Source organism: Cheilinus undulatus, linkage group 2 (assembly GCF_018320785.1).
Source record: "Cheilinus undulatus linkage group 2, ASM1832078v1, whole genome shotgun sequence".
Lineage (NCBI taxonomy): Eukaryota > Metazoa > Chordata > Actinopteri > Labriformes > Labridae > Cheilinus > Cheilinus undulatus.
In genome coordinates this window covers 7,467,387-7,482,071 of record NC_054866.1, presented here as the reverse complement: position 1 = coordinate 7,482,071, position 14,685 = coordinate 7,467,387, and the positions used below count along the sequence as shown (strand labels likewise).

The window sequence follows — 14,685 nt, the reverse complement described above, 5'->3', positions numbered from 1 at the left end:
TCAATCAAAACAACAGAACAATATGACAAAGATAGACCACCACGCTCTGCCTATCACCAATGTTTACTTTTTGTTTGAACTCTGTTCATTAAAAATGGTACTCCATTTTATTTATTAAACACAAAATTGATGGTTTGTTTTCATTAATAAATTTCTCACAATGAGGGAGAAAAGCGTTAAAAAGTACACTGTTCATGTTGGAAGTGAGCCCAGAATGTGCATGCACTCAGTGACCACTGGAGTGCATCTTTAAATGCATTTTTTAATTCATTATGAGTGTTTACTAAATGCACCTTATGAGGTGACATTTTTAATAAAGAGTCCTCAATTAAAAATAGGACGTAGAATCAAGAATGAGGCTGCATGAGTGAGCAGTGCTGGACTCTACTCCATGGCAAGGGTGGAGTGTAACTCATTACATTTATTCAAATTACTGTAATTGAGTAGCTTTTCTTTCTACTTGAAACATGAACATGAACATAAAAAAAACCAATCGTCTGGCTTTCACAACACATGACAGTCAGTACATGAATGTATTGAGAGAATGATTCCATATTTCTTCCCCAAACAGCTGCTGCATTGTACTTTAGGTTAGATCATACCTTATAATAAATAATCTGTTTGGCGGCCCATATTTTCTTGTTATTGGACACTGAGGACAGGTCATTTTTACTGTGAAAGCCTCTTGGGTATCAAAAGTAGCAACTCAGTACTTTGAGTAATTCTAAATGGCTTGCTTTTTACTTGAGTATATTTATGGACCACTACTTTTACCTCTACTCGAGCAAATTTTAACCAGAGTAACTCTACTTTTACCTGAGTACAATAGTCTGGTCCTTTTCCCCTTCTGCTCCATGGATGCCTAGTGTGCTTCTGCAAATTGCACTTCTGCATCACTGGGGTGAGTTTGGGCGATTCAACTTGCAACCAATGGCAGCCTTAGAACAAGAGTCAAGACATTCCCCCAAACAATTACAAAGCTAAGTTTGTCTCTGGCTTTAAAACACTTTTGGAAACATTGAAGAATTTAAGATAGTGTAAGATAGGAGAGTCCAAACATTTTCCACTGAGGGCCACATACAGAAATATTTAAGGATGGTGGGGCTGCTTTTATTTTCCTTGCCTTGTGGATATTAAAGTTAGCAAGACCACTCCATTGTAAGTCCATATGTGCTTAGTGATTGAGTGCGCCTAAATGTCTAGTTATAGCTGACGAAGCAACTCCATAATCGTTTGAAGGGTTTTAGGGAGGTCAATTAGATTTCACGGAGCCCTGTTAGGCCCTGGCTACCACTGCCTCTGCCTCGAGGGTTTTAATGGTGCTGCTGTTTGCTGCCATAATACAAATCAAGACATCATCATTACTCTAGTTGCCAATGTGTTTGTCATTACAGAGCTGTCTCAGTTTAGTCATGAAAAACCCAAATCAGGTCTGTCTTGTGCTGAAATTAAGAAGTAGACTAAAGTCAAGCACAAGCTTTCATTTGACAATGTAATTTTTATATATACAGGGAGAAGTATGAAGCAAGTAAAACATGAACACACCACGGCTTTTACAGAGCTCAGATAGATATTGATAGATAGATATGTACAGAAACTTTAGAAATTAATAACATGAAATTGAAATTAAAATAGACTTGAATTTAATACAGACATTGGGGTCACAGCTTTTCATGAAGGAGTTGATGGTATGTCTTGAGGCTTGTGCATTTGACAACCATTAATTTGGAACACTGCTTGCCAAAGTGTGGGATACCTGATGATACTGCAGTTGAGCCGCAAGACGACATTCACCAAACACCAAACCATACACATAGTTTTAAAAATTAAAACCAAGTTTTAAATGATTATAAAATGTTTGCTACATGTAAAAAAGCTCTTTGAAGTCCAAGAGCTAACAAAACATAACCAGAAGATTTAACTAACATGTCACCTTTTCAATATTTCCTGTCGGATGGACAGAGAGGGTGTCATGGTTTAACTGGTGCTGAGTTAACTGGTGACACTCCATCGTTCTACTATGCTGCATTAATGTAACTTTGAAGAGTTTTAAGGACTCTTACCATACATTTTAAGTGATTAATACTGGAAAAGAAAATATAAATGACTACAGAAAATTGTTTCAATAAAATAACCGCTGGTGGCTCATTAATTGTATTTTAAACTATGCTAACATTTTCTTTTATGCTTATGTCTCCTACGTTGCATTGTAATCCTCTATTATAAAATAAATAGAAGATTCTTAGTATCAGATTGGGCCACAGGCTGTTTTAGAGAATTTTGACAACCTTAACATGTGGAAATACTACGAATGTTTTGTTAAAATTTGGATGTTCTGCAGCAGCTTGTTTCCTGTTTTCATAGAAAATAAAAAATGACTAAAAATAGGGTGACTAGGACTTTTTTCATTGCTGTGGTATTAATATGGTTTTATATTTAATAGAATCAAAGTGTGCACTTCCAGAATTTTGACAGAAATTGTTATTTATTTTTACAAAAATGAGACATTTCCACATAAATATGGTGTGTTGCCAGTCAGCCAGAAAAAATCAACATGTGGTTTTTAGTCAGTATTTCCCAGCCTTACTTGATATGTTATATCTTACATGTAGATGTTGGTGCCAAGATTTCAATGATGGGAAGAAGGGAGTAAAAATGAACAAACCTGAAGCTTGAACAGACTGGACTCTTCTCAACAGTGACTCATTGACTGTCTCAGTAGTAATTGCTTCATGTTTCACTGTAAACAGCTATGTAACAAATGCATGAAACCTATAAGCCAGAATATAAAGTACAATGACTCGAGTCATATGGTTCTGCTGAGGATTAGGACCGAGTCTGATGCACATCTGGATCTGATGGCACAGCTTAGACCGAGACGTGTCTAATTCCAGAGGACTGAATTATTTCATTCCAAATGCCACATATCTGCTTCAGGGAGAAAATGCTACTTGATATTCATTGATCAATATTTCCAACACGTAGCGTTTAGCATTCTCTAAAATGAAAAGCAAAATGAAAGCGAAATCCTCGATGATCCCGCAGAACTTCAAAATCATTCCATTCTCAGACATTTCATGCAAGTCGAGAGTTTTCACTTATCCCCGTCCTGATTGTAAACGTCTCCTTCGGAGCACATGTTATCGTTGTTACATGAAGATGAGGATGGAAAATGTTTGGGGTTATTAAAATGCATATTATAGAACATAACAGCCAGTTTAAATGGAATGGATGATCTCTTGTAACCCCGTTTTAATGCTGCATTAAAAGTGCATTGTGCTTAAATATGCCAAATAAAAAATCAACCCTTGAGTTGTTATGACCATAACAGCTGCTTTTAAAGTCATAATGACAAGTCATATTGCTCTTAAATGTTGTTCTTGTTCTTCTATAAAGCCTGTATTCTGATTTGGTCTGTTCAGATAAATTTAGTTGGAACATCAACTCGCTTTTTATGCACAGCATCTATAATAGTGTATTTATTTAACTCCATTGTAGGCTGGTTTTATCACGGTTATGTTTCCTAACCACTTGAGGGCAGTGTCAGTAGATAAATAACAAAAAATACTGGCTCAGTCGTCACTTCCTTATGTTCTAAATATTCGCTACTTGATGATACAACAATCCAAGATGGCTGACGGTGGTTGTCAAATTTCTCAGGCTGTAAAAACTGTTTATTCAAGGAGGTCAATGTAGGTTGAAAAAATATGAGTATGATAACCATTTTTATGCTTTTTAAAACCTAAATTTGGAATAAAATGCAGTTTGAATTGACCAAAAACCAACAATTCACACATGTGGACATCATACAATGATAGAGCGTCTGATTGGTGTTAACCTGACACAGCAGGTGGACAGTTCAACGTATCCGTACCATGGGATATTTCTCACATCCATGGAGGTAACACCCCATCAGTGGTGTTTGGAACGAGCAGACCCTTTCAGAAACATCTCAGAGAGTGAGAGGGCAACATCACATTCATTACAGTCCAATCAACAGTTATTGTTATTCACTATCAGTGGAGCCAGTTGGTGGATCAAACTCCAGAGCAACTCCAGAGAAGAGCATAAATATCTGCTTCAGGACATATTTCAAAGTTTGCCATTTTAATCAGAAGCAAAGCCGAACAAAATTAAGTCAAGTTTAGCTAACACATCTAAGAGGCGGGGCTTGAAAACTGTGCCCTGTCCACAAGAACTGTCCATGGTTCTGCCCCCAGCTGCTTTCACAGAGCTGGCCAATCAGAAGGTAGTGGGCATGTAAGGTAAGGGACTCTTAAAGAGACAGCACCGAAACAAAGTTCAGCAGCAAAAATGAGGATGTTTCATATGTCAATGTGAGATAAATAAGGAGTTTAATGTCCTGCGAATCATGCAGCGCTTCCCCACAGGCATCTCAGATTGACATAATGAAAAGAGAAAAGCCGTCCATTTCTGATAAAACTGCTGCTATAGCTGCACACATGGACGTAGCACAGGGGGAAAAGGGTATTGATTACCCGGGCCCACAGTGAAGGGGCTCTTAAGAAGCCTGCAATGAAAGGTGTGTTTTTATTTATTTTTTCTTAGCGCCATTATTGAACCAAAAGCAACTGAAGGAATTAGTCAACAGGCTGAAATTTGTATCAAATAGAGAGAAATAAAATACTGGGGAGCCCTGCTCCTCCCTCAGAAATATCCAAATGGTACAGTCCAGCGCTGCCAAATGAATTAAGCAAATAAATTTGATTTAACCATTGTAAAAATATTGCTCATAAATCCAGAAATAATGGTTCAAAAATACATTTAAATGTATGGATATTTGTAAATAATGGAGCAACATTTGTTGCTTGGGTAGCTGGTAGAAGGGGGGCCCTGTGTAAAATTCTTTCTGGGGGCCCAAAATGCCAAGCTAAGTCCCTGTCTGCACACCATTCTTTTCAATGGTCACCACTGTTTACCAGTTTGCAACTACACCCCTCCCATAGCTACCAAATCCTTCTCCTAAAATGAAGCTGATTGGTCCATTCATTCTCAGACTAGAGGCAAGTGTTTCAGTCCAGTGTTCATTTCGTCGACTACACTGTGGCTAAAAATGTTGGTTGTCAGCCTTTTTGCTATGAGAGACACGACTAAGACCATCCAAAAACAGATCTGTGATGACTTAAACTGACTAAAAGTAAGTTGTAACTTTTGTCAAGATGACTAAAACTAGACTACAATGTAATTTAGTTTTTGTCGACATTAAAAATCCATGATATTTCTCCACTGTAGGTAAGTCTTTCAAAAAACAGCGTATCTGCAGCTACTCAGCCTCTCAGCTGTAGAAAGCTCAGACCTCGGGTTTGACAGAGCGTTCGTATGCACCACTATAATTTAGTACCAGATTCAAGCAAGAGAATTAATGCTTGGACTTAAAGTAAAGACAAAAATCTGAGGACGTTTTATGGACTAAACAAGACTAACATGTTTTGAGTTTTCATTGACTAAAAAAAGGGTAGCAATTACTAAAATGTGACTAAAACTTAAAGGCATTTGATCTAAAGACTGAGACTGAAATTAAAAAAGCTGTCAGAATTAACACTGCTTCAGTCTGAAGCTTTGCGAGACGGCTCTGCCTGATGACAGACCTGAAATCTGACCAATCTATCTGCTTTACTGGGGGAGATTTGTATCATCTGCTGGTAAACTATTATGCTTTTTCAAAGATGATTTGAATTCTAAAAACATCAACGACCATACAGTACTACAAATTAGGCCAATGATATGATGATTTTACCAGGACGTATTTGCATTTTCTCTTCCAAACAGGGGGAATGGTAAATGTCGGCTCAGATATCTAAGCATGAGTCTGCTTCTGCTGGAGATTTCAGACTGTTAGTAGCCGTCTCCTCTCTGCCACTCTAACTTTGTTAAATGATGCTTAGCGCTGTGCTCTTGAGAGATTAATGCTGGGTCTCTGTATGTTAGAAAAACAAAGCTTACAGTGCAGATCTGGCCTCTTTAAAGTGTCTTGGGTTAACATTCGCTATCTATTTTAACCTATACAAATAATATTGATTAGCTGAGAGTCATAAAACAACATTAGGAAAGAATAAAACTGAGACTTTTTAATAAAGGTGTACCACGTTGATAGATTTCCAAACATATGTAATAAAACTTGAAAATAAAATGCTCGGGGTGCAGATGCCTGGCGGTTGACTCTATCCACTGTCCTCTATACATGAAAGGCATAAAAAGCCCAAAAATATAAATTTTAAAACCAAAAAGAAAACATTCCTCTTTTCGTTGCTAAAATATGTGTTTAGTAGAAGTTGATAATAAGCCTGAATATTCCTCACTGTCTGCTTTGACTTTATTCCTATTTGGTGCACACTGTCCACGTATATGAACGATAAAATAACATTACAATAAAATATGCAATTTTAAAACGCACTGGGGTTTAATTTGGGCATATTTCTTAGTTATTAAAAATGATCTTTTTACAAGAAATACTGGTGGTTTTTCCACAATGTTAAACCCAGTGCAGCTACAAAAAAGAACATATGAAAGTGAGTTCTCGCTCTGTACCATTTATTCTGAGTCATTAGAGCCTTTCAACAAACTGAATAAACGCGTTTTAACTGCTCCAGTGAGCTACTGTTCAGGGTGATGCTCTGAACCTCTCCAGAGCGTTTTAGCATCTCTCCAGAATGAGATTTTCCAGTGATTTCATCAGTGGATCCATCATGGTCTAAACCCTGGCAGAGGTACGGTCTATCTGCAGAGCACAGCAGCTCGTCTGAGGATGATAAAGCGCACAAGAGTGAGGGAACGTCTCACTGCAGCTCGATAAGGGCCGACTCAACCATTATGACTGTTACACGTTATATTTACACTGACATATCAGCCCGGACAATTGTTACCATGATTGGCAAGTGGTGGGAGCCTATCGAGATCATAGATAGTGTTTTTTTTAAAAATAGGGCAGGCCGCACTGGTGAGGAGGAGCTGGGAGGATGACAGACCAGCGCCTGAGTTTTCTTTCCAGTATCTGTGAGGAACACACTGCCAGGGAGAGTTACTCAGAAACATTATTTTTCTTTCTGTCTCGTAAAGCCACAGATCTCAGGGGCTGTGTGCCACTTGTCAGTTTCTTGTGAGGACGGTTTCTGAATATCTCTGTGGATTCTGAGAAAATAAAACTGGTGTTTGTACATGGAATCATGTTCAATAAAAGCAGAGGGTAAGTCAGGTCGAATGGGAGCTAGTCTAGTTAAACATCAAATAAGCTTTGCATGGGATGCAGTGATATTTTTAATACTTGGTTGCAAGCCTCTTTGATATTTCCATGTTAAAAATATGGAAACAATAAAAATGTGTTTGAATTATGAGAGCAAGATGTCTACTTTTGATCTGTGGGCCAACTGTGATTTCCAGAGCTGGAAACATCTCCATTAATCCATAAACTGGTAGTTACTGGCATAACGTTTTTATTCATTTTCAATTTTCATTCAAAAATTATTATGGAAACTTTTAACTTCTGTTAAATTCAGTTTCCTTTGATATCAAAGCAAAAGCACACAGCCTCTTAGAGAATTAGTCCCAACCTGTGGTCCAGGACGTCCTAAAGGGGGCACCAGAGAATCCAGTGGTGGCACAAGAGTTTGTCTGCTTAAATGATCACGTACTGACTAAAACCATCATAAAACACTTACATGTAGTTCATACAAAGGTCCTCTGAGTGCATTTTGTCTGGGCTGTCCCTGGATTACATTTTTAATCACAATTAATCTGGAGTTCTATCGCAAATAATTTCATGCTTTTTAAAATCCCACAAATCCCCTTTTTTGGTCATTTTGAATTTTTCAACTCCCTTGAAATGAAGCCTAGCGTTAGCTCATGCACAGTCGTAAGCTCAGCCACGATCAGCTGATGGCCAGCTGATCCCAGTGATCGCCTCCCAGCTCCCACAGCCAATCACAGCTCTTACTCTCAACACAGCGGCGTATTTAAATATGATGCAATTTTCACTAATCCCTGCTTGCATTAAGGCTGATGCACCACGCTGCTGCAGCTGGAAACGTTTAACCTCCTCCACCCCAGCCTCCTCCTTTATAGCATACAGCTTGTTGCACCCTCATATTCAGATTCATGCTACTATGGATTTTGAACTCATTTTATTGTATTCAGTATGCATCATTATAAATGTATTGATCTATATGGGGGTTTCTCGCCATGTGGAGTGGAGCAGAGCCTTCTCTGCTAAGTAAAATTATATATCCAATCTGGAATAAAATAGTTAAATGTATGACGAGAGTAACCTTGCAAAACAGATAGATATGCCCGTTTCCTTGTTTTTCACTGGCGAATCCATCTTGCAAAGCTCCCGTCTGAACCGTTTGGGCCCGGTTAGAAAGCGACAGGATCAATCAGCGAAGAGGGGCAGCACTTTCAGGCGCAGCAGAGTCGTGACGTAAACAAGCAGCAGCAAGAGCTGGTGCAGTTATGGAGGAAGAGATTAGTGTGGATGCTGCTAAAGCGCCAGTTTTATCAGAACTTGATGACATTTCTTTGCTAAAAGAAGAACAAAGAACAGCAGTGAGTTGTTTTCTTTTCAAAAACGACAAAAGTCGAGTATTTACATGTCTATAGTCGCCATGTTTCGCGTTATTCCTCAATGGCTGCACACGTGCAGCTCGATAGCGGCTACGTCACGTGTTTCGTTGCTCTGATTGGCCCGTAGAGATCTGACAGACAGAGAGTTCACCCAATCACCCTCCGAGTTTTTTTCAAAGCCTCTGCCTTTTCTCAAACGTTTCCTGTCGAAGCTTTCCCAGATGGATATGTGAAACACATCCATCTGGCGTGTCAGGTTATGACGAGAGTGTTCCTGATTGAACTAAGGGAAACTCACTTCCTGTTTGAATACAGGCCTGCTTTTATAGATAGAATACAACATGAGCTTAACTGCTATAAAAGAACTTGCCTTAGATTGAAAGGAAAATAAGGAAACTGTAAAAATGTAAATGTTTGATTACACATGGTGCAGATGAGGTTCAACTTGTCCTCTAAGCTGAGTTTTTTTTTTTATGTAAAATGAGACGTTAATAAGGGCTGTCAAGGTAGATCGTGACTAATTAAGGTCTATAATGAGAAGATTCATTTAATTTGTAAAATTGCAATGAATAGCACACTAGTATTCCTTTCAGCAGATGTTGGTTTAGTCACATGAGCATCCTCCTGCAGCCACAGAGATGTAAAATACATCCACCACTGCTCCTTAAAACAAGTAGAATGGTTTTTAATTGTCGATAACATTATATCATGTCACATCGCATGGGTATTGTGGAGGCTAAGCTTTCATAGCTACAATTAGGTGGGCTCAAAAGGAACGAGGGCATTTCTTTAGAGAGTTTATTGACTAACCAGCCAAAAATGCCTTTAATTTTGAAGTGCTTCTTCACTGATATGGAGTTACGCACTTCTGGAGCTCCACTAGACTGAAACAAAAACATTTTTGTGATACAATGTTGACATTTATGGACATAATGTGTGTGATTTAAATTTTTACTGTATGGTGGCGCCCCTTCCTCATGCAGCAGGATGTTTTTTGAGTTAAAACCTTCTATAGATCATTGATTGTTTCTTAAAGATCAGACGGATGCTTTGATTCTGGCTGCTGTGTTGGCCGGATTGGAAAAGCTTGGAGAATCCTGATTTTTTAATGGTGTCTAGCGTGAGACTTATTCACAGCAGATTTTTAAATAATCAGAGGAGAAAACTCTGACAGCCTGGGGGCGGACAGTGGGACTTTTCTGTTGACATGAATGTAAGCCTAAATTCGGTCTGAGTGAACTAAACAGATGAACTGTTACTGATATTAATGTCTTTTTGAAAGGATTAACGGCTAATAAAGTTAGTTGTTTGATTAACTGTGTCTATGTCTTCTGATTTCACGTCGAATCTTTTCATTTCATCAGCAAAATAAAACAGATGTTCTTTCTCTGTGTTGGAGTTTTTGTTTCTCGTGTTTGACACGTCATAAACGTGAGGGACAATTTTTAGAGAAAATCCAGATGTCAAATTATTTTGGACAGCAACTGTGCTGCTTATGTGCATTTGCACCGTGCTCTATGGTAAACTTGACCAAATCTGTGCAAAAAAGTGAAAAAGAGCTTCATCTCTCACTGTCATTTATCCACCTGTTGTATTTTCTCACTCTTCTGCTCTCTCTTTCCCTTCTCTGTCTTCTTACAAACTCTCCACAACACATAAATAAAAATATGTTTTTAAGATTTTGCATCTCTCATAACTGGAACTATTAACATGTTTTGCATCCTAAATTTCATTTTAAATGAATTCCATTTAAATCTCATCGTACATTTACACAGCCTGTTTTACTATTCTGGTTCAGCTTTAGTGTCTCAGCGTCTAACATGACAGATCCCCACTGATACCAAAGTTTATCATCATACTTAAACCAGGGCTGTCAAAGATTACAATTCTAATCATGATTAATCTCATCATTCCTGTAGTTAATCGCCAATAATCTCCTGAGGCCTGAGCTTTTGTTTGAAATGCATTTTTAGTTTCTCCCACTTTTTTAATAAGTCAGACCTGAGAAGTCTAAAACCTAAGTCCTGTCAAAAAATGATGTCTTCTTATGAGGACAGCAGGCTGATCTTACTGTACACCATACAACTTTATCTGTTATCTTTTTAAATACATGTTGAGTGTTTTTCAGTAGGGGACTGTTCAGTCAGCAAGGCCAAGTAGGAAGTAAAATAAAGTTCTGGAGGTCACGGAAACATTTTCAAAACATAAAATATTCCCTAAAACTACCAAAACAAAATGGCTATCAAATTAAAAAAAAAAAAATCACTTAAAAATGTCCTTAAATATAAATGAATGTAAGTGTAAACATGCCTGGAAAAAAGCCTTAAGATTTACAAAAATTTGACCAAAAATTCCAGAAAATTCCAGGAAAATTTCATGTAAAATTTCTACTCAAATTTTCAAAGTTTAACACATGAATTACCTGAAAATTCCCTGGAGGATTACCCCAACATACATAAATTTTCCTTAACATTCCATCATCCTCAAATTCTCATTAAAGTACCAAAAAATAAATTTAAATAAACAAATCAAATAAAACAGATCCCCAAAAGTTTTCCAGAAATTTCCTAGAAAAAATCAAAATAAATTCTACAAACATCCCAACTGAATAACTTAAACATTTATGGAAATTCTGGACTACACTGTTAACCCGAAAGTTGTTTGTGATCAAGTAATTTAAGAAAATATTACTTTAAAAAACTAAGTTTTTTGCATTACTTAAGTCATTGTGGTGTATTCTACTATTATAATGTGACTGTAGAGTGTACTTGTTGTTTTGAGTTGAACAACTGAAAATTTCTATTTTTTTAACTTAAACTTTGGGTTTACTGATAATATCAAATGCTTCAAGGTGTTGAATTCAAACTTGGCTTGGCTTGTTTGAAACAAAATTGTGCAATTTCCTTGTTCAAACATCTAAGACAGAAGCTAAGAAGACTGGTTGGTTCTTGCACTGAGAAACGCAACATCCATTTTACTCAGAAACACTGAGTTGAATTAAAGGTGCAGTGTGTAAAACTGAATATCAACATCTAGAAGTGGGTTCTGGATTACATTTCTCTGCTGGAAACTGTGGCAACCAGTTTAATGTGTATATGATACAATACAATAACTTTATTTATCCTTTTTCCTCTATGTTACCATGGAAACATGTAAAAATCCAAGATGGCGGCATCCATGGAGGGGAGCCTCCCTATGTATGAATTAAAGGTTTATTCTGAGTTGTTTTTTTCAAAATAGCTATTTTTAAATTTAGATGACTAAACTCTATCTAGATAGACCGTCTTAGAAATGTTCTGCTTTATTTTACCACGTTTGTTCAGCTAAACGCTACTAGGCCAAATATTACACACTGCACCTTTAACTCAGTTTTTTGTAACCTGTTCTCCATTCTTCTTTTAAACAAGTACTTGTACTTCTTGGCCATAACAGCTAAAGTTCTCAGTTTACTTTAGTTTATTTGGTTTAAACAAATTCAATAAAAAGGGGTGAAATTGAGTTGTGTTCACTTAAAAATCCAACACAATGATTTCAACTGTATTTTTATGAGCTGACTGAACTCATTTTAGTTTGAAGTGAACAGTACTCAAACAATTCAAGTATTTTTGTTATCACTGAAATTATTTGAGTTATGACAAATCTACAGTTTTCCCAGAATGCCTTTGGGCACGAAACCTTTATGCACTCTGTTTGCTGCTGCTTTCTTGGCCAGAGCACTTTTGAAAAAGAGATTTTTAACCTCAAAGAGGCTTTGTCCTGGTTAAATAAAGGTTAAATAAAATAAATAAATAAAATGAACAATGAGTGAAGTTTCTGTCTCAGTTACATAGGGGGCCATGTTACTGTTATTAAAGTCTATGACTGTTGGATGATCCTGACATTATATCAACCACTGCTTCAGTGGCTCACTAACAGACATTTACAGTGTACACATTTAGAAAATATTAAGTTGACTTAATTTAATTTTCCAAATTATTTTTAATTAAATCAACTTGTAATTTAGTGCAATAGACTTAAAATTTAAGTTTAAAAATTGTGCAAAGAAATTGACTTTGCAGGAAATTTTGAGTTAAATCAACTTGGCATCTAGTTTGTTGTGCTTAAAAACTTCAGTTAAATTCACTCAAGTTTTCATTTCATTTTTTTAAGTAAATTCAACTCATCCGGGCTTACAGTGTAGGAATACTGACCAGCTTAGGGAGATCAAAGACTCTAACATGAACGTTACCACAGAAAAGGCCTTGTCGTGGATCCTACAGTCAAATAAAGGGAAGAGGAAAAAGGTAAATGTTGGTGCCATCATGTTCAGAAGACTTCTGACTCGTCTGAGCTGTCTGTGAGGTTTTAAGGTGAAATGAGACTTTAAAGAGCAGTGGTGTATTTATTTCACCTCACTGTGGCTGCAGAGAGACTGTTGAAAGAGACGATAAATTATGACAAATAAGTGCACTAATTGTGGATCTCAATTAATCGCGATTAACCTGAATAATCTTGACAGCATGTCAGATGATGGCTGACTGGTAAACTCTCCAGAATGCTCTGTTTCTTTATACTCTGTTTTTTCTTGGCCATGCTGATTTTCTGATCATTTCCCCTCCTTTATGTCATGTCACACTCTTCCCTGCTCTCCTCTCACACAAGACCACTAAGAATGCTGTAAATTGTCATAAAGGGTTGTAACAATAGTTAAAGATCAGATTTATGATGCTTCAGTCTCCCCTGATGGCTCATTTTCTCTGAATCCACCTTAAATAAACTGAAATCCTGTTTTGATATGATACAGAGCTGCAGACAAAGCTGGAGGAAAAGTCCTACAGGCATCATAACAAGCATTGTGTGATTGTGACACCTGCTGGGAGCCACCTCTCCTCTATTTACATCAGCAGAGCCCATCTCTCCAAATGCGTCACGACGCGTCTGGAGCAGCAGCTCCACATTCAGTCTACACGTGTGATTGTTTGACGTTCACACTCAGCCATCTAGCAGGAGCCACCCAGGGGGGGGCATTCCTGCCCTTTGTTTAAGGAGGAAGAGGAAACCTGTCAGGAAAAGATTGTGTAGAACAGGAAGCTCTCATGGCTAGAGAGCCCTTCCTTTCTTTTAGCGAGCATGAATGCAGCTAACAGCCAGTCAGAGGATTCAATTATGATTAGATTAATTGTAGCAGACTCTTGTTTTGTTACCAGCATCCCATCTGAGACGCTCACGTCCTCCGGCAGCATGGCATTCACCCCCTTACACATGAATCCAATCAGAGGGCTGTGAGCGGTAAATGACGGGATTTAAGGGACTATACGCAGCCTGACATTCTTGTCTGGCCAACGTTTACACTCTTCCAAAACTCACACCACACCCAGCCGCCACAAACCAGCTACTTTAAATTTCCAACAAGAAAACAAGTCGCTTTACTTTTCAGCAACAATGAGAGCAAAGGCAGATGCTGCAGTGTGGAGCTCCCACTTGTTGAGCAGAGGACAGACTGGAGCACTAATCGGGACTTGCCATTCAACATCTGGTGACCGCAGCCATACTGCATCTGGAATCTGACTGTCGGGGGCCAGTAGCTTGTGTTAAAGCACACCAGAGCTCTCCACTAGCAACATACCGTTTCAAAATAGTTGTGTAACTATACGAGGAGCAAGCCAAGGTATCATTGTGAAGCCTTGCGGTTTTTAAGTTTTGCAAACTGAGCAGAGTTACCAAATGACAGCTTTCCCTTCATATAACGCTCTGAAAAGTCTCCACAATCAACAGCAGCAAAGACAAAACCCTTATAATGAAGACAACAGACCGAAGCACTTTTTAACTTTTTGACAGGATCCTCTGAAAAAGCCGGGCGGTGTGCCACACCGCCGTTGCGCAGCTCGACACATCGTATCCAGCGGTCCATCCAGTCATGTTGAATCCCTCCACGCCAGACTAAACTAACTCTCTGAACTCGTGGATAACAAATACAGACATTAAATGTACTCTAAGATGTGTCTGAAACACAAAGCCACTCCTTTCCGTCCTTCCAGACGTGCGTAATTGTGCGCTCGGTCCCCAAATCCAAAGCGTGATTCTGATTTGAATCCAGCGTAATCTCACACCCCGCCAGATATTTTCAAA

General features: G+C 38.1%; 1 protein-coding gene across 4 annotated transcripts in view; it reads right to left on the bottom strand.

Annotated features, from left to right (window-relative positions):
- The window catches only part of fli1 (Fli-1 proto-oncogene, ETS transcription factor), an 89,846-nt gene that overhangs the window by 56,006 nt on the left and 19,155 nt on the right, over nucleotides 1–14,685 (bottom strand). The gene's annotated exons all lie outside the window — the stretch shown is intronic.